The sequence below is a fragment of the Mobula birostris genome, chromosome 4 (assembly GCF_030028105.1).
Source record: "Mobula birostris isolate sMobBir1 chromosome 4, sMobBir1.hap1, whole genome shotgun sequence".
In the NCBI taxonomy this organism is placed as follows: domain Eukaryota; kingdom Metazoa; phylum Chordata; class Chondrichthyes; order Myliobatiformes; family Myliobatidae; genus Mobula; species Mobula birostris.
This window is the reverse complement of record NC_092373.1, coordinates 101,158,699-101,177,068: the sequence shown is the minus strand read 5'-3', so window position 1 is coordinate 101,177,068 and position 18,370 is coordinate 101,158,699.

Genomic DNA, 18,370 nt, shown 5'->3' with positions numbered 1-18,370 from the left:
ATCCGCCGCTCCATCACACACACAATCTGCTGCTTCATCACACACACAATCCCCCTCACCATCACACACACAATCCAGCGCTCCATCACACACACAGTCCACATCACCATCCCACACACAATCCCTCTCACCATCACACACACAATCCCCCTCACCATCACACACACAATCCACCTCACTATCACACACACAATCCAGTGCTCCATCACACACATAATCCACATCGCCATCACACATACAATCCACCTCACTACCACACACACAATCCACCTCACCATCACACACACAGTCCCCCTCAGCATCACACACACAATACCTCTCACCATCACACACAGAATCCGTTGCTTCATCACACACAGAATCTGGCTCACCATCACACATACAATGCCACTCACCATCACGCACACAATTCCCCTCACCATCACACAAACAATCCGCCGCTCCATCACACACACAATCCGCTGCTTCATCACACGCACAATCCCCCTCACCATCACTTACACATTCCCCCTCACCATTATACACACAATCCACATCACCATCACACACACAATCCACCTCACTAACACACACACAATCCCCCTCACCATCACACACACAATCCCCCTCAGCATCGAACACACAATCCCCCTCACCATCAGTCACACAATACCCCTCACCATCACACTCACAATCCGTGTCACCATCACACACACAATCCGCCATTCCATCATACACACAATCCCCCTCACCATCACACACACAATCCCCCTCACCATCACACACACAATCCAGCGCTCCATCACACACACAGTCCACATCACCATCCCACACACAATCCCCCTCACCATCACACACACAATCCATCACAATCACACACACAATCCAGTGCTCCATCACACACACAATCCACATCGCCATCAGACACACAATCCACCTCACTATCACACACACAATCCACCTCACCATCACACACACAGTCCCCCTCAGCATCAAACACACAATACCTCTCACCATCACACACACAGTCCCCCTCAGCATCACACATAGAATCCCACTCACCATCACGCACACAATTCCCCTCACCATCAGACACACAATCCGCCGCTCCATCACACACACAATCCGCTGCTTCATCACACACACAATCCCCCTCACCATCACATACACATTCCCCCTCACCATCACACACACAATCCACATCACCATCACACACACAATCCACCTCACTAACACACACACAATCCCCCTCACCATCACACACACAATCCCCCTCAGCATCAAACACACAATCCCCCTCACCATCACTCACACAATCGCCCTCACCATCACACACACAATCCCCCTCACTATCACACTCACAATCAGCGTCACCATCACACACACAATCCGCCGCTCCATCACACACACAATCCACCTCACCATCACACACACAATCCCCCTCACCATCAGACACACAATCCGCCACTCCATCACACACACAAACCCTCTCAAAATCCCCCTCACCAATCCACACACAATCCGCCGCTCCATCACACACACAATCCGCTGCTTCATCACACACACAATCCCCCTCACCATCACATACACATTCCCCCTCACCATCACACACACATTCCACATTACCATCACACACACAATCCACCTCACTAACACACACACAATCCCCCTCACCATCACACACACAATCCCCCTCAGCATCAAACACACAATCCCCCTCACCATCGCTCACACAATCCCCCTCACCATCACACACACAATCCCCCTCACCATCACACTCACAATCCGCGTCACCATCACACACACAATCCCTCTCACCATCACACACACAATTCCCCTCACCATCACACACACAATCCACCTCACTATCACACACACAATCCACCTCACCATCACACACACATTCCCCCTCACCATCACACACACAATACCTTTCACCATCACAAACACAATCCCTCTTACCATCACACACACACTCATCCTCACAATCACACACACAATCCACCTCACAATCACACCCACAATCCACCTCACCATCACACACACAATCCCCCTCACCTTCACACACACAATCCCCCTCACCATCACACACACAATCCCCCTCACCATCACACACACAATCCACCTCACCATCACACACATTATCGCCCTCACCATCACACACACAAACCCTCTCGCCATCACTCACACAATCGCCCTCACCATCACACACACAATCCACCTCACCATCACACACACAATCTGTGTCACCATCACACACATAATCCCCCTCACCATCACATACACGATCCGCCTCATCATCACACACACAATCCCCCTCATCATCACACACACAATCCCCCTCACCATCACACACACAATCCGCCGCTCCATCACACAAACAATTCCCCTCACTATCACACGCACAATCCACCTCACCATCACACACACTGACCCCCTCACCATCACACACACAATCCCCCTCACCATCACACACACAATACCCCTCACCATCACAAACACAATCCCTCTCACCATCTCACACACAATCACCCTCACCATCACACACACAATCCACCTCACAATCACACACACAATCCCTCTTACCATCACACACACAATCCCCCTCACCATCACACACACAATCCACCTCACAATCACACACACAATCCCCCTCACTTTCACACACACAATCCCCCTCACCATCACACACACAGTCCATCTCACCATCACACACATTATCCCCCTCACCATCACACACACAATCCCTTTTACCATCACACGCACAATCCCCCTCACCATCACACACACAATACCTCTCACCATCACAAACACAATCCCTCTCACCATCACACACACGATCACCCTCACCATCACACACAGAATCCACCTCACAATCACACACACAATCCCCCTCACCATCACACACACAATCCCCCTCACCATCACACACACAATCCACATCACCATCACACACAAAATCTGGCTCACCATCATAAACACAATCCGCTGCTTCATCACACACACAATCCCCTTTACCATCGCACACACAATCCTCCTCACCATCACACACAAAATCCACCTCACCATCACAGACAATCCACCTCACTATCACACACACAATCCCCCTCACCATCACACACACAATCACACTCACCATCACACACACAATCCACCTCACCATCACACACACAATCCGCCGCTCCATCACACACAGTCTACATCACCATCACACACACAATCCACCTCACTATCACACACACAATCCACCTCAACATCACACACACAATCCCCCTCACCATCACACACACAATCACCCTCAGCATCACTCACACAATAGCCCTCACCATCACACACACAATTCCCCTCAGCATGACACACACAATCCCCCTCACCATCATACACTGAATCCATTGCTTCATCACACACACAATCCACTGCAGAGTCACACACACAATCCGCTGCTCCATCACACACACAATCCGCTGCTTCATCACACACACAATCGACCTCACCATCACACACACATTCCCTCTAACCATCACACACACAATCCACATCACCATCACACACACAATCCACATCACCATCACACACACACAGTCCCCTTCACCATCACACACACAATCCCCCTCAGCATCACACACACAATCCCCCTGACTATCACACACACAATCACCCTCACCATCACACACACAATCCCCCTCACCATCACACACAGAATCCACTGCTCCATCACACACTCAATCCCCCTCACCATCACAAACACAATCCCCCTCACCATCACACACACAATCCATCTCACCATCACACACACTATCTGGCTCACCATCATACACACAATCCGCTGCTTCATCACACACACAATCCCCCTCACCATCACACACACAATCCCCCTCACTGTCACACACACAATCACCCTCACCATCACATACACAATCCCCCTCACCATCACACACACAATCCAGTGCTCCATCACACACACAATCCACATCACCATCACACTCACAATCCACCTCACCATCACACACACAATACCTCTCAACATCACACAAAGAATCCCTTGCTTCATCACACAAACAATCTGGCTCAACATCACACATACAAACACAATCACCATCACACACAGAATCCCCCTCACCATCACACACACAATCCACCTCAACATCACACACACTATCCCCCTCACCATCACACACACAATCCTCCTCACCATCAGACACACAATCCACCTCACTGTCACACACACAATCCCCCTCACCATCACTCACACAAACCCTCTCACCATCACACACACAATCCCCCTCACCATCACACACACAATCCCCCTCACCATCACACTCAATCCGCCGCTCCATCACACACACAATCCCCCTCACCATCAGACACACAATCCCCCACACCATCACACACACAGTACCCCTCACCATCACACACACAGTACCCCTCAACATCACACACACGATCCGCCTCATCATCACACACACAATCCCCATCACCATCACACACATAATCCGCCGCTCCATCACACACACAATCATCTGCTTCATCACACACACAATCCCCCTCACCATCACACAGACATTCCCCCTCACCATCACACACACAATCCACATCACCATCACACACACAATCCACCTCACTAACACACACACAATCCCCCTCATCATCACACTCACAATCCGCGTCACCATCGCACACACAATCCCCCTCACCATCACACACACAATTCACCGCTCTATCACACACAGAATCCCCCTCTCTATCACGCACACAATCCCCATAACAATCACACGAACAATCATCCTCACCATCACATACAGAATCCGCCGCTCCATCACACACACAGTCCACATCACCATCACACAAACAATCCACCTCACCATCACACACACAGTCCCCCTCACCATCACACACACAATACCTCTCACCATCACACACAGAATCCGTTGCTTCATCACACACACAATCTGGCTCATCTTCACACTCACAATCTGCCACTCCATCACACACACAATCCACCTCACCATCACACACACAGTCCCCCTCACCATCACACACACAATCCCCCTCACCATCACACAGACAATCCGCCTCACCATCACAAACACAATCCACCTCACAATCACACACACAATCCCCCTGACCATCACACACACAATCCATCTCACCATCACACGCACAATCCGCCGCTCCATCACACACACAATCACCCTCACCATCACACACACAATCCTCCTCACCAGCACACACACAATCCCCCTCACCATCACACACACAATCCCCCTCAGCATCACACACACAATCCCCCTCACCATCACACACACAATCTGGCTCACCATCACACACAATCCGTTGCTTCATCACACACACAATCCCCCTCACCATCACACACACAATCCGCTGCTTCATCACACACACAATCCCCCTCACCATCACACACACAATCCCCCTCACCATCACACACACAATCCACCTCACCATCACACACACAATCCCCCTCACCATCAGACACACAATCCGCCACTCCATCACACACACAAACCCTCTCACTATCACACACACAATCCCCCTCACCATCACACACACAATCTGCCGCTCCATCACACACACAATCCGACTGACCATCAAACACACAATCCGGTGCTTCATGAAAGACATATTCAAGAGGTGACGGCATCCATCATTAAAGACCCTCAACATCCAGGACAAGCGAGCTTCTCATTACTACCATCAGGGAGACTGAAGACTCTCACTCATTGATTGAAACTACTACTTCCCCTCTGCCATCGTACTTCTGAATGGTGCATGCAGGAATTACCACCACCTCACTATTCCTTTCTTTTGCACTATTTATTTAATTTTGCCATTTACCATAATTTTATGTCTTTGTATTGAATGGCTGCCAAAAACAGACAGGTAAGACACTGATAGTAAACCTGATTCTGATGCCAACTCCATAAACCCTCTCATCTTAAACATTGGCTAAGTCATTTGTCAATCCATGGAAATACAATCTATTTGTGCAAACAACTCTTATGATGTGTGTTTTTTCATTTGCATTTTATTGTCAGAGGTTTAAGCTTCTCTCTTTAACTTAGATAATGCTACAACCTGATCACACCAGAATAAGGAAAGGTCTCACTGCTGGCCCAGTTTGACCTGACAGTGAGCAGTACAAAACTGAATGCTAATGTTTTTAATTTATTGCTGAGTACTCCTGGCCAGGTCAGTGGCAGAAACAGCTGGCAGGGACACAGTTTCCCAAATACCAACATGGCGCCTCGGGAATTGATCATTACCTCTTCCTCAACAGTATGGAGGGAATGAAGATCTGTCTGCTGTTAAGCTGCAAGCACAGTGCTTCAGCAGTTCAGTAGCAGTCAAATTGAAGAGACAGTCTACAGACATTCGCTCCTCTCAGAATGATGCGACCTGTCATCACATTAGCTGGTGCAAGGAGGCCACGAACATAAAGTCTTCTTGGCAGAGCAGGAGGAAATTAGAGCAAGTCTGATAGACACAGGAGCCGAATTAGGACACCTGGCCCATTGAGATTGCTCCATGGGGTGTAGGTCACTTGACTAATTGAGATTGCTCCATGGGGTGTAGGTCACTTGACTAATTGAGATTGCTCCATGGGGTGTAGGTCACTTGACTAATTGAGATTGCTCCATGGGGTGTAGGTCACTTGACTAATTGAGATTGCTCCATGGGGTGTAGGTCACTTGACTAATTGAGATTGCTCCATGGGGTGTAGGACTGTAAGCACCTGGCCCATTGAGATTGCTCCATGGGAGGTAGGAGACTTGACCCATTGAGTTTTCTCCCTACTGTGTTGGGGACTGGGCCCTTTGAGATTGCTCCATGGGGTGTAGGTCGCTTGACCCATTGAGATTGCTCCATGGGGCGTACGACACCTGACCAACTGAGATTGCTCCATGGGGTTTAGGACACCTGGCCCATTGAGATTGCTCCATGGGGTGTAGGTCACTTGACTAATTGAGATTGCTCCATGGGGTGTAGGACTGTAAGCACCTGGCCCATTGAGATTGCTCCATGGGAGGTAGGAGACTTGACCCATTGAGTTTTCTCCCTACTGTGTTGGGGACTGGGCCCATTGAGATTGCTCCATGGGGTGTAGGTCGCTTGACCCATTGAGATTGCTCCATGGGGCGTACGACACCTGACCAACTGAGATTGCTCCATGGGGTGTAGGACACCTGGCCCATTGAGATTGCTCTATGTGCTGTAGGTGACATGACCCTTTGAGATTGCTCCATGGGATGTTTGTCAGTTGAACCACTGAGATTGCTCCATGGGTTGTAGGACATTTGGCCCATTGATATTGCTCCATGGGGTGTGGGTCACTGGACCGATTGAGATTCCTCCATGGGGGGCAAGACACTTGACACATTGAGCTTTCTCCCTACTCTGTTGGCGACTTGGCCCTTTGAGATCGCTCTATGAGATGTAGGACACCTGGCCCAGTGAGATTGCTCCATGGGGTGGAGGATACTTGACCAATTGATATTGTTCCATGGGTTTTGTACACTTGGACATTTGACCCATTGAGCTTTATCCATGGGCTGTAGCATACTTGGCTCATTGAGATTGCTCAATGGGGTGTAGGTCACTTGACCCATTGAGTTTGCTCCATGTGGTGTAGGTCACTTCAACCACTTAGATTGCTCCATAGGGTGTAGGACACCTGACCAATTGAGATTTCTCCATGGTGTGTAGGACAGCTGACCCATTGTGATTGCCCCATGGGGTTTTGGACTCTTGACCCATTGATATTGCTCCATGGGTGTAGGAGACTTGGTCCATTGAGATTTCTCCATGTGGTGTAGGACATTTGACCCATTGAGATTGCTCCATAGGGTGTAGGTCACGTGGTACATTGAGCTCGCTCCATGGGATGAAGCACAATAGACCTATTGAGATTGCTCAATGGGGAGTAGGTTTCTTGGACCATCGAGATTTCTCCATGGGGTGTAGGACAGTTGGCACTTTGAGCTTTCTACATTGTGTGTTGCGGACTTGGCACATTGATATTGCTCCATGGGGTGTAGGACACATGGCCCAGTGAGGTTGCTCCATGGGGTGTAGAATACTTGACCCATATTGATTGCTCCTTGGTGTCTAGGACACTTGGCTAATTGAGCTTTCTCCAACGTATGTTGGGGACTTCGCCCATTGAATTTGCTCCATGGGGAGTAGGTCACTTGACCCATTGAGATTGCACCACGGAGTGTTGGACAGTTCACCCATTGAGATTGTTCCATGGAGTGTGGGACATTTGGCACATTGATATTGTTCTATGGGGTGTTGGAGACTTGACCCATTGAGATTGCTCTATTGGGCGTAGGAGACCTGACCCATTGAGATTGCTCTATTGGGCGTAGGAGACTTGACCCATTGAGATTACTCCATGGATTGTAGAATACTTGACCAATATTCATTGCTCCATGGAGTGTAGACACTTGGCTTCTTGACCCATTGATATTGCTCTATGGGATGTAGGACACTTGACCCATTGAGATTTCTGCATGTGGTTTTGGTCAGTTGACCCATTCAGATTGCTGCATGGGGGGTAGGACTGTAGGACACTTGGGCCATTGAGATTGTTCTATTGGATACAGAACACTGGACCCATTGAGATTGCTCAATGTGGTGTAGGACACTTGACCTCTTGAGGTTGCTCCATTTGATCATGCCTGATGCATCCACAATCTTTTCAGTTACCTCTTTCAGAACCCTGTGGTGTAGTTTATATAACTTATTTACCTTCATACCTTTCAGCTTCCCAAGCAGCTTCTACATGGTAATAGGGACTGCACTCATTTCTGCCCCCCTGATGCTCTCGAACATTTGGCATTCAGCCGGTATATTCCACAGTGAAAACATACACAAAATACTTATTCAGTTCATCTGGTATTTCTTTGTTGTCCATTTCTATCTCTCCAGCATGATTTTCCAGTGGCCTGATATCTACTCTCACCTGAAAAATCTATTGGTATCTCTTTGATATTATTGGCTAGCTTGAAATTTTGTCTGTTCCCTTCTTACGGATTTTTATTTGCCTTCTGTTGGTTCTATAGCTTGGTGATTCATGTGTTCATCTGTATATTTCTTAAAATAGTTAGGAAACCCTCTATCACAAAGGTATAAGGCTCTTTGATACACTATCTATGTGTTAAAGATGGATTCATGATCTCACAATCTACCTTGTCATGGCTCTTGCTCTTTATCATCTCACTACACTGCACTTTCTCTGTAACCATATCTATGCTTCATGGCCACTTTATTAGATTCATCTGTACAGCTGCTCATTAATGCAAATATTTATTCAGACAAGCATCTGGCAGCAACTAAATGCATAAAAATATGCAGACATGCTCAAGTTATTGTTCAGACCAAACATCAGAATGGGGAAGAAATGTGATCTAAGAGACTTTAATGGTGGAATGGTTCTTGGTACCAGACAGGTTGGTTTGAGTATCTCAAATTGCTGATCTCCTGTGATTTTCAGACAACAGTCTTTAGAGTTTACAAAGAATGGTACAGAGAACAAAAAAAAACATCCAGTGAGTGGCAGTTCTGTGGGAGAAAGCACCTTGTTAATGAGAGAGATCAGAGGAGAATGGCCAGACTGGTTCAAGGTGAAGGAAGGCGACAGTAATCATGCATTCCAACAGCGGTGTGTGAAAGAGCACATCTGAACGCACAACACTTCGAACCTTGAAGTGGATGGTTTACAGCAGCAGAGGATCATAAACATACACTCAGTGGTCACTTCATTAAGAAGTATCTAATAAAGTGGCCACTGGACATAAAGCACTATATTTTGTGTTCTGTTATTGCTTGTACTTCTATCAATGTAATGTTTTGAAATTACCTGTATGGATGATTTGCAAAATTAAGATTTTCTCTGTGTCTTGGTACATGTGACAATCATAAACCAATGCCTTTTCTATTTCCAAACAGCAGGAGAATCACTTCATTGCCTTCTCAAAACACAGGTGAAATATTCATCAGGACCATAATGAAATACCACAATCAACTCTATGAGCTCTGGTTGATTTAAGATCAATTGGACTTCTAGGCTGTTGACAATGCTGCAACCCCAAAGTACAGTTTGGACCAAGTGCCCTTAGAAATGGTACCTGAAATTATGCCCTTCCAAGTGTTCAGCAGGGCAAAATAGACTCCTCTAGTAGGAGTGAATCATGAGGCAGTATATAAAATAGGATGAAAACTTATGGCCATTTCAGTTGTTTTTCTTATGTACATATGATTTGGCACAGTGTGATTTAATCTTGATAGACAATGGGACAGGGCGGTGTGGAGGGAAATCGTCCGCCAACTGGAAATTCCAGATGCGACCTAACGACGAAGACAAAAATGCCTCATCCTGAAGTTATTTAGAACTTGTTCCACCACTTCTGTTGTGGAGAGACCTCAAGGGAACTCTTGAACGTATTCTGAAACAAAATAAATCCCATTGTGTGGAGACTTGCAAGAACAGATCCATTTCCTCCCCTTTACTGCTGTATTGTGTTGGTACATAAAGGTATCAAACTGTCACTATAGTATGATAAATACTTCTGTTGCTGTGTAGCAAACAGGTCTGAGAAAAAATTACAATCTTCAGTTGCAGAGCCACACAGCAACATGACTTTTAAAAACACTATGAAACCACAATCTTTCAGCTCCTTACCGCAGATATGTAATGACCCGTGTGTTGAGGCATTAAGTGTGTAACTCACTTCTGATTTTTCTGATTCTGGTCGGAATGCAGCACACTTGGTTGCAGGGCCCTCTCTGGGTCCTTTATGTCTTTTTTATGATCACCAGGCATCTTCATAAGAACATCAAGTGCCGCTGGTCTACCCCATTGGCACGCTGCTGGAATTCTTGCGTACCATGTTATTGCTTGGACTAGGTGAGTACTGTTGTTGAGCAGAGGCAGTGCGTGGATCAACGAATGTCTTGGACATTTTTCTTCTAATTGCAAGACACTGTTGTAGAGTACTGTAAGTCTGGTTTACTGTTTCATTGGTGAGATCAATGGTGGGACAGCTGCATGGCCTCGATTGCTGTGCGGACCAAGTTTTCATGCTGTGGAGTCGCCTGTTGCAGCTGAGAAGCTGAAGGCAGTCTGGGAGACAACAGAAGCATGGCGTGTGCGCTGGAAGTCTGTGCTGGGTTGGGGGCTAACCCATTCTATTGGTCTTGCTCTTCAGCTTTCACTTGGTAGAAGACAAGTTGGACTGCATTCATCTGCGGTTGCACTCGTGTGTGATGAGGACTGCTGTGCGATTGTTCTTGTAGAAATGTATCTCCAGGACAACTCCCCATGCACCATCAATCTGCAGGTCATGACATTCGGGGACCTGGATGATACAGTTTTGCGACCGTATGTTTTTCTGTCATCATGTGCTGTATGAGCTGTGTGTGACTGTCACCTCAGTTCTGATATGGCCCAAGTGCGGAGTGAGAGACATGAAGCAGGTTGATAATTCACAGACTTTAATTCGAAAAAGGGAAAATAAAACAATAAACGCTAGGCCAAACAAGGCCGTTAACTAAAACTCTCAAATGGAAAATGAAGCCTACACTGTGGCTGAAAAGATTCTAAACATCTAAACATTAAATGAATACCGCTAGTCTTCAGAGTCAGTTGATTTGTAAGGCCAATATCTCAGGGAAGGCCAAATACAAAACAGTAGCGAAGCATTGCTATGCTCTGTCCAAGTCTCAACAAGCACTACGACGACAAGAATGTAGTTAAATGCTATCACAATTAAATAATAATTAGCTGACACGTGCAAATTCACAAGTGCAATTACTGTATCTACTGTGCTGCCGAATCCGTGGCTGTGACAGTGTCTGTTGGTACCACGGTTTACACCTTGCCCCCAGAGGAACATTGGTTCATTTGGCTGTATTCATATGTGTGTTGAGTGATAATTAAACTTGAACTTTATGTATTCAACTTTCAGGATCTATACAAGAGTGCCGAAGCCAGCATTTATTGTCCATCATAACTGTCTTCAGGTGATGATATATTTCTGCAACAGAATAGTGTGGGACCCGAAGAGGAACCTGTAGGAGATGGTGTTCCAATGCACCTGATACATTGTCTTCCTTGCTGGTAGAGGTGGCGGGTTTGGGAGATGCTGTTGAAGTTGCCTTGATTTCCTTTTGTAGATGGTATGCACTGCAGTCACTGTCACCTCTGGTGGGGGGAGGAATGTTTACGGTGCTACCTTGCTCTGCATGGTGTTGAGCTTCTCGAGCATTGTTGAAGCTGTGCTCACCCAAGCAAGCAAAGAGTTGTCATGAAATTAATAGTTTTGCAGCAGCACAACAATGCAAGGTATAAATAATACCATGTTATAAAATAAATAGAAACGTAGAAAAAAATACAGGCCCTTCGGCCCACAAAGTTGTGCCGAACATGTCCCTACCTCAGAAAGTACTAGGCTTACCTATAGCCCTCTATTTTTCTAAGCTCCATGTACCTATTCAAAAGTCTCCTAAAAGACCATATCGTGTCCGCCTCCACCACCGTTGCTGGCAGCCCATTTCACGCACTCACTACTCTATGAGTAAAAAACTTACCCCTGACATCTCCTCTGTACCTACTCCCCAGCACCTTAAACCTGTGTCCTCTTGTGGCAACCATTCCAGCCCTGGGAAAAAGCCTCTGACTATCCACATGATCAATGCCTCTCATCATCTTGTACACCTCTATCAGGTCACCTCTCATCCTCCGATGCTCCAAGGAGAAAAGGCCAAGTTCACTCAACCTATTCTCATAAGGCATGCTCCCCAATCCAGGCAACATCCTTGTAAATCTCCTCTGCACCCTTTCTACTGCATCCACATCCTTCCTGCAGTGAGGCGACCAGAACTGAGCACAGTACTCCAGGTGGGGTCTGACCAGGGTCCTATATAGCTGCAACATTACCTCTCAGCTCCTAAATTCAATTCCACGATTGATGAAGGCCAATATACCATACACCTTCTTAACCACAGAGACAACCTGCGCAGCTGCTTTGAGTGTCCTATGGACTCCGACCCCAAGATCCCTCTGATCTTCCACACTGCCAAGAGCCTTACCATTAATACTATATTCTGCCATCATATTTGACCTACCAAAATGAACCACCTCACACTTATCTGGGTTGAACTCCATCTGCCACTTCTCAGCCCAGTTTTGCATCCTATCAATTTCCCACTGTAACCTCTGACAGCCCTCCAGACTATCCACAACACCTCCAACCTTTGTGTCATCATCAAACTTACCAACGCATCCCTCCACTTCCTTATCTAGGTAATTTATAAAAATCGCGAAGAGAAGGGGTCCCAGAACAGATCCCTGAGGCACACTACTGGTGACCGACCTCCATGCAGAATATGACCCGTCTACAGCCACGCTTTGCCTTCTGTGGGCAAGCCAGTTCTGCATCCACAAAGCAATGTCCCCTTGGATCCCATACCTCCTTACTTTCTCAGTAAGCCTTGCATGGGGTACCTTATCAAATGCCTTGCTGAAATCCATGTACATTACATCTACTACTCTTCCTTCATCAATGTGTTTAGTCACATCCTCAAAAAATTCAATCAGGCTCGTAAGGCATGACCTAGATGAATAACAAGCTCATGTTCATGGATTCTTGGACTAACTGATGGCAGATGGGAAGAAGCTGATCTTAAAACAGTGAGTGTGCATCTTTGGATGCCAGAATAAAAAGATGGGAGGGAGGATGGAAAGGAGGATTAGCTATAAGGTGGTAGATGAAGCCAGGTGGGAAAGGTAAAGGGCTGGGGTAGAAGGAATCTGATAGGAGAGCAGAGACAACCTTAGGAGAAAGGGAAGGAAAGGGGGCACAGGGGAAGTTTATAACAGGTAAGGAGAAGAGGTATGAAGCCAGACTGGCAAATAGAAGAAAAAGGAAGGGGGAGGGAAAAAATTAACTCTTACCTCTTACCTCTTACTTCTTACCTCTTTTCCTCACCTGTTATCATATAATCAATGCTCATGCCATTAGGTCAGGGGCTACCTGGATGGAATATGAGGTACAGTTCCTCCATATGAGAGTGGCCTTATTGTGGCAAAAGAGGAGGCTATGGACTGACATATGGGATAGAAATTCTAATGGTTGGCCACCGAGAAATTCCGTGGATGGAGCGGAGGTGTTTGACAAAGCGGTCACCCAATTTATGTCGGGTCTCACACGTGTAGAGGAGGCTGCATTGGGAGCACCAGGTACAATAGACGGCTCCAAGAGATTCATAGGTGAAGTGTTGCCTCATCCAAAAAGATTGTTTAGGGCCCTGAAAGGAGGTAACGAAGGAGGTGAATGGGCAGGTGTAAAATTTCTGTCACTGGCAGGGAAAGTTGCCAGGGGGAAGATTAGACAATAGACAATAGACAATAGGTGCAGAAGTAGACCATTCGGCCCTTCGAGCCTGCACCACCATTCTGAGATCATGGCTGATCATCTACTATCAATACCCGGTTCCTGACTTGTCCTCATAACCCTTGATTTCCCTATCCATAAGATACCTATCTAGCTCCTTCTTGAAAGCATCCAGAGAATTGGCCTCCACTGCCTTCTGAGGCAGCGCGTTCCACACGTCCACAACTCTCTGGGAGAAGAAGTTCCTCCTCAACTCTGTCCTAAATGACCTACCCCTTATTCTTAAACCATGCCCTCTGGTACTGGACTCTCCCAGCATCTGGAACATATTTCCTGCCTCTATCTTGTCCAATCCCTTAATAATCTTATATGTCTCAATCAGATCCCCCCTCAATCTCCTTAATTCCAGCGTGTACAAGCCCAGTCTCTCTAACCTCTCTTCATAAGACAGTCCAGACATCCCAGGAATTAACCTAGTGAACCTACGCTGCACCTCCTCCACAGCCAGGATGTCCTTCCTTAACCCTGGAGACCAAAACTGCACACAATACTCCAGGTGTGGTCTCACCAGGGCCCTGTACAAATGCAAAAGGATTTCCTTGCTCTTGTACTCAATTCCCTTTGTAATAAAGGCCAACATTCCATTAGCCTTCTCCACTGCCTGCTGCACTTGCTCATTCATCTTCAGAGACTGATGAATAAGTACTCCTAGATCTCTTTGTATTTCTCTCTTATCTAACGCCACACCATTCAGATAATAATCTGCCTTCCTGTTCTTGCTCCCAAAGTGAATAACCTCACACCTATTCACATTAAACGCCATCTGCCAAGTTTCTGCCCACTCACCCAGCCTATCCAAGTGACCTTGAATTCTCCTAACATCCTCATCACATGTCACACTGCCACTCAGCTTAGTATCATCAGTAAACTTGCTGATGTTATTCACAATGCCTTCTTCTAAATCATTGACGTAAATCATAAACAGCTGTGGTCCCAGTACCAAGCCCTGTGGCACCCCACTAGTCACCACCTGCCATTCCGAGAAACACCCATTCACTGCTACCCTTTGCTTTCTATCTGCCAACCAGTTTTCTATCCATGTCAATATTCTCCCCCCAATGCCATAAGCTCTGATTTTACCCACCAATCTCCTATGTGGTACCTTATCAAATGCCTTCTGAAAGTCAAGGTACACCACATCCACTGGATCTCCTACGTCTATCTTCCTGATTACATCCTCGAAAAACTCCAATAGATTAGTCAAGCGTGATTTGCCCTTGGTAAATCCATGCTGGCTCAGCCCAATCTTATCACTGCTATCAGGATATGCCGCTATTTCATCTTTAATAATGGACTCTAGCATCTTCCCCACTACTGATGTTAGGCTAACAGGGCGATAGTTCTCCGTTTTCTCCCTCCCTCCTTTCTTAAAAAGTGGGATAACATTAGCCATTCACCAATCCTCAGGAACTGATCCTGAATCTAAGGAACATTGGAAAATGATCACCAATGCATCTGCAATTTCCAGAGCCACCTCCTTTAGTATCCTAGGATGCAGACCATCTGGACCTGGGGATTTGTTAGCCTTCAGTCCCATCGGTCTACTCATCACCGTTTCCTTCTTAATGTCAATCTGTTTCAGTTCCTCTGTTACCCTATGTCCTTGGCCCATCCATACATCTGGGAGATTGCTTGTGTCTTCCCTAGTGAAGACAGATCCAAAGTACTTATTAAGTTCATCTGCCATTTCTCTGTTTTCCATAACAATTTCTCCCAATTCATTCTTCAAGGGCCCAACATTGTTCTTAACTATCTTCCTTCTTTTCACATACCTAAAAAAACTTTTGCTATCCTCCTTTATATTCCTAGCTAGCTTGCGTTCATACTTCATTTTTTCTCCCCATATTGCCTTTTTAGTTAAGTTCTGCTGTTCCTTAAAAATTTCCCAATCATCCGTCTTCCCACTCAGCTTAGCTCTGTTATTCTTAGTGGGGTGGGATGAATGAACAAAGGAATCATGGAGGGAGCGACCCCTGTGAAAAGCAGAGAGGTAAAGATGTGTTTCGTAGTAGGACCCCATTGATGTGAAGGCTCATGAAGTGGTAAGTGAAGACAATAGGAGCTCTATCCCTGTTAAGGTGGGGGGAAGATGGGATGTGCGTGGATTTCTGGGAGATGAAGGAGATGTGGGTGAGGGCAGCATCAACGATAAAGAAGGAGAACCCCATTCTTTGAAGAAGGAAACATTTCTGATGTCCTGGAAAGGAAAGCCTCCTCCTGGAATCAGACGTGGCAGAGATAAAAGAACTGAGAAAAGGGAATAGAATTTTTTCAGGAGACAGGATGGAAAGAGCTATAGTCAAGATAACTGTGGGAATCAGTAGGTTATTAAAAAGGTATTGCCGACAGTTTGTCCCCAGTGACTGAAACAGAGAGATCGAGAAAGGGCAGACAGGTATCAGAAGTGGACCAAGTGAACTTAAGGGCAAGGTGGAAGTTGGAGGCAAAGTTGATGAAATTGACGAGCTCAACATGGATACAATGAGCAGCACCAATGCAGTGGAGGAAGAGTTGGGGAGCATTACCAGGGAAGGCTTTGAAAATGGACAGTTCTACATAGCCAACAAAAAGGCAGGCATAGCTGGGGCCCGTATGGGTGCCTATGACTACCCCTTGAATTTGGAAAAAACAGAAATCACTTGAGGGTGAGGAGCAATTTTGCCAGACAGAAGATGGTGGTGCCAGAGTGGAACTGGTTGGGTCTTTTGTTGAGAAAGAAGCAGAGATCTTTAAGGCCTTTGTGATTGGTGATAAAAGTTCATCCATAATGAAAATGAGGCAGTCAGGGCAGGAAATTGAAAGATGCTGAGGAGATGAAGGGCATGTAAAGTGTAATTGAGAAGGGACTGAACCAAGGGGAATAGAATGAAGTCGAGCTTTGCGGACATGAGTTGACTGGGGCAGTAGCACACAGAGAGAGTAGGCCTACTCAGACAGTCAGGCTTGTTGATCTTGGGTAGGAGGTAGAAAGAGCAGTGCGGAGTAAGGGAACTATGAACTTGGTGGCGATATATTGGAGTTCTCCAGAGTTCATGAGGTTAGTGATGATGTTGGAGAGAATTTTCTGATGGTGTGGAGTGGGGCTCCTTCTCAAGGGGTACGTAAGAGAAGGTGTCTGAGAGTTGCTGCCTGGCCTCAGCAAGGTAGAGGTCAGTCCCCTACAACACAACAGCACCTATTTTGTCTGCAGGGTTGATGGTGAGGTTGGGATTGGTGCAAAGAGAGTGTATAGCAGTACGTGCAGAGGGGGCAAGGTTTGCGAAGGAGAGACGACTGCTAAAGTTGAGCAGGTTGATGACCTGTGGCAATTGATCTCAGATGGCCAAAGGCAGTGTTGGCACACAGAAGGCAATGGTTCATTTCACTATCAACATCTGTTATCACTGAGAAACGCTGTTGCAGAACGTAGATGAAAAATGTAGCAATTGTTTTGATTGCAACACCTCCTGTGGCAGCGCATTGCAGATATGAAGCCCACTCTTTCTCAAAATCCTTTCTCTTTAAAAGTGTTCCCTCTTGTCTTAAATCTATGTGGTCTTGATTGAAAATGTTGACTGTCCATTTTCCTCCATAGATGCTGCCTGACCTGTAGAGTTCTTCCAGCATTTTGTGTGTTTCAGACTTCAAGCATTGACAGTCTTTCTTCTGTCTCCATGCCTTCAGGTTTTGATATCCGCTGACAATGGGGAAAAGACTCCCGCAATCTATGCTTCTCATAATTTTCTATCTCTATCACATCACCCCTCAGCCTTCTTCACTCCAGGGGAAACAAACTCAGTCTATCTAATCTCTCTGAATAACTAAAGCCTTCTTCACCATCTTATCTACCTGTGTTGTCACATTCAGGGAGTTGCGGACTTGAATGTCAAGTTCCTTGTTTATCAATATTCTTTACCACCCAATCATTTCCTGTATAT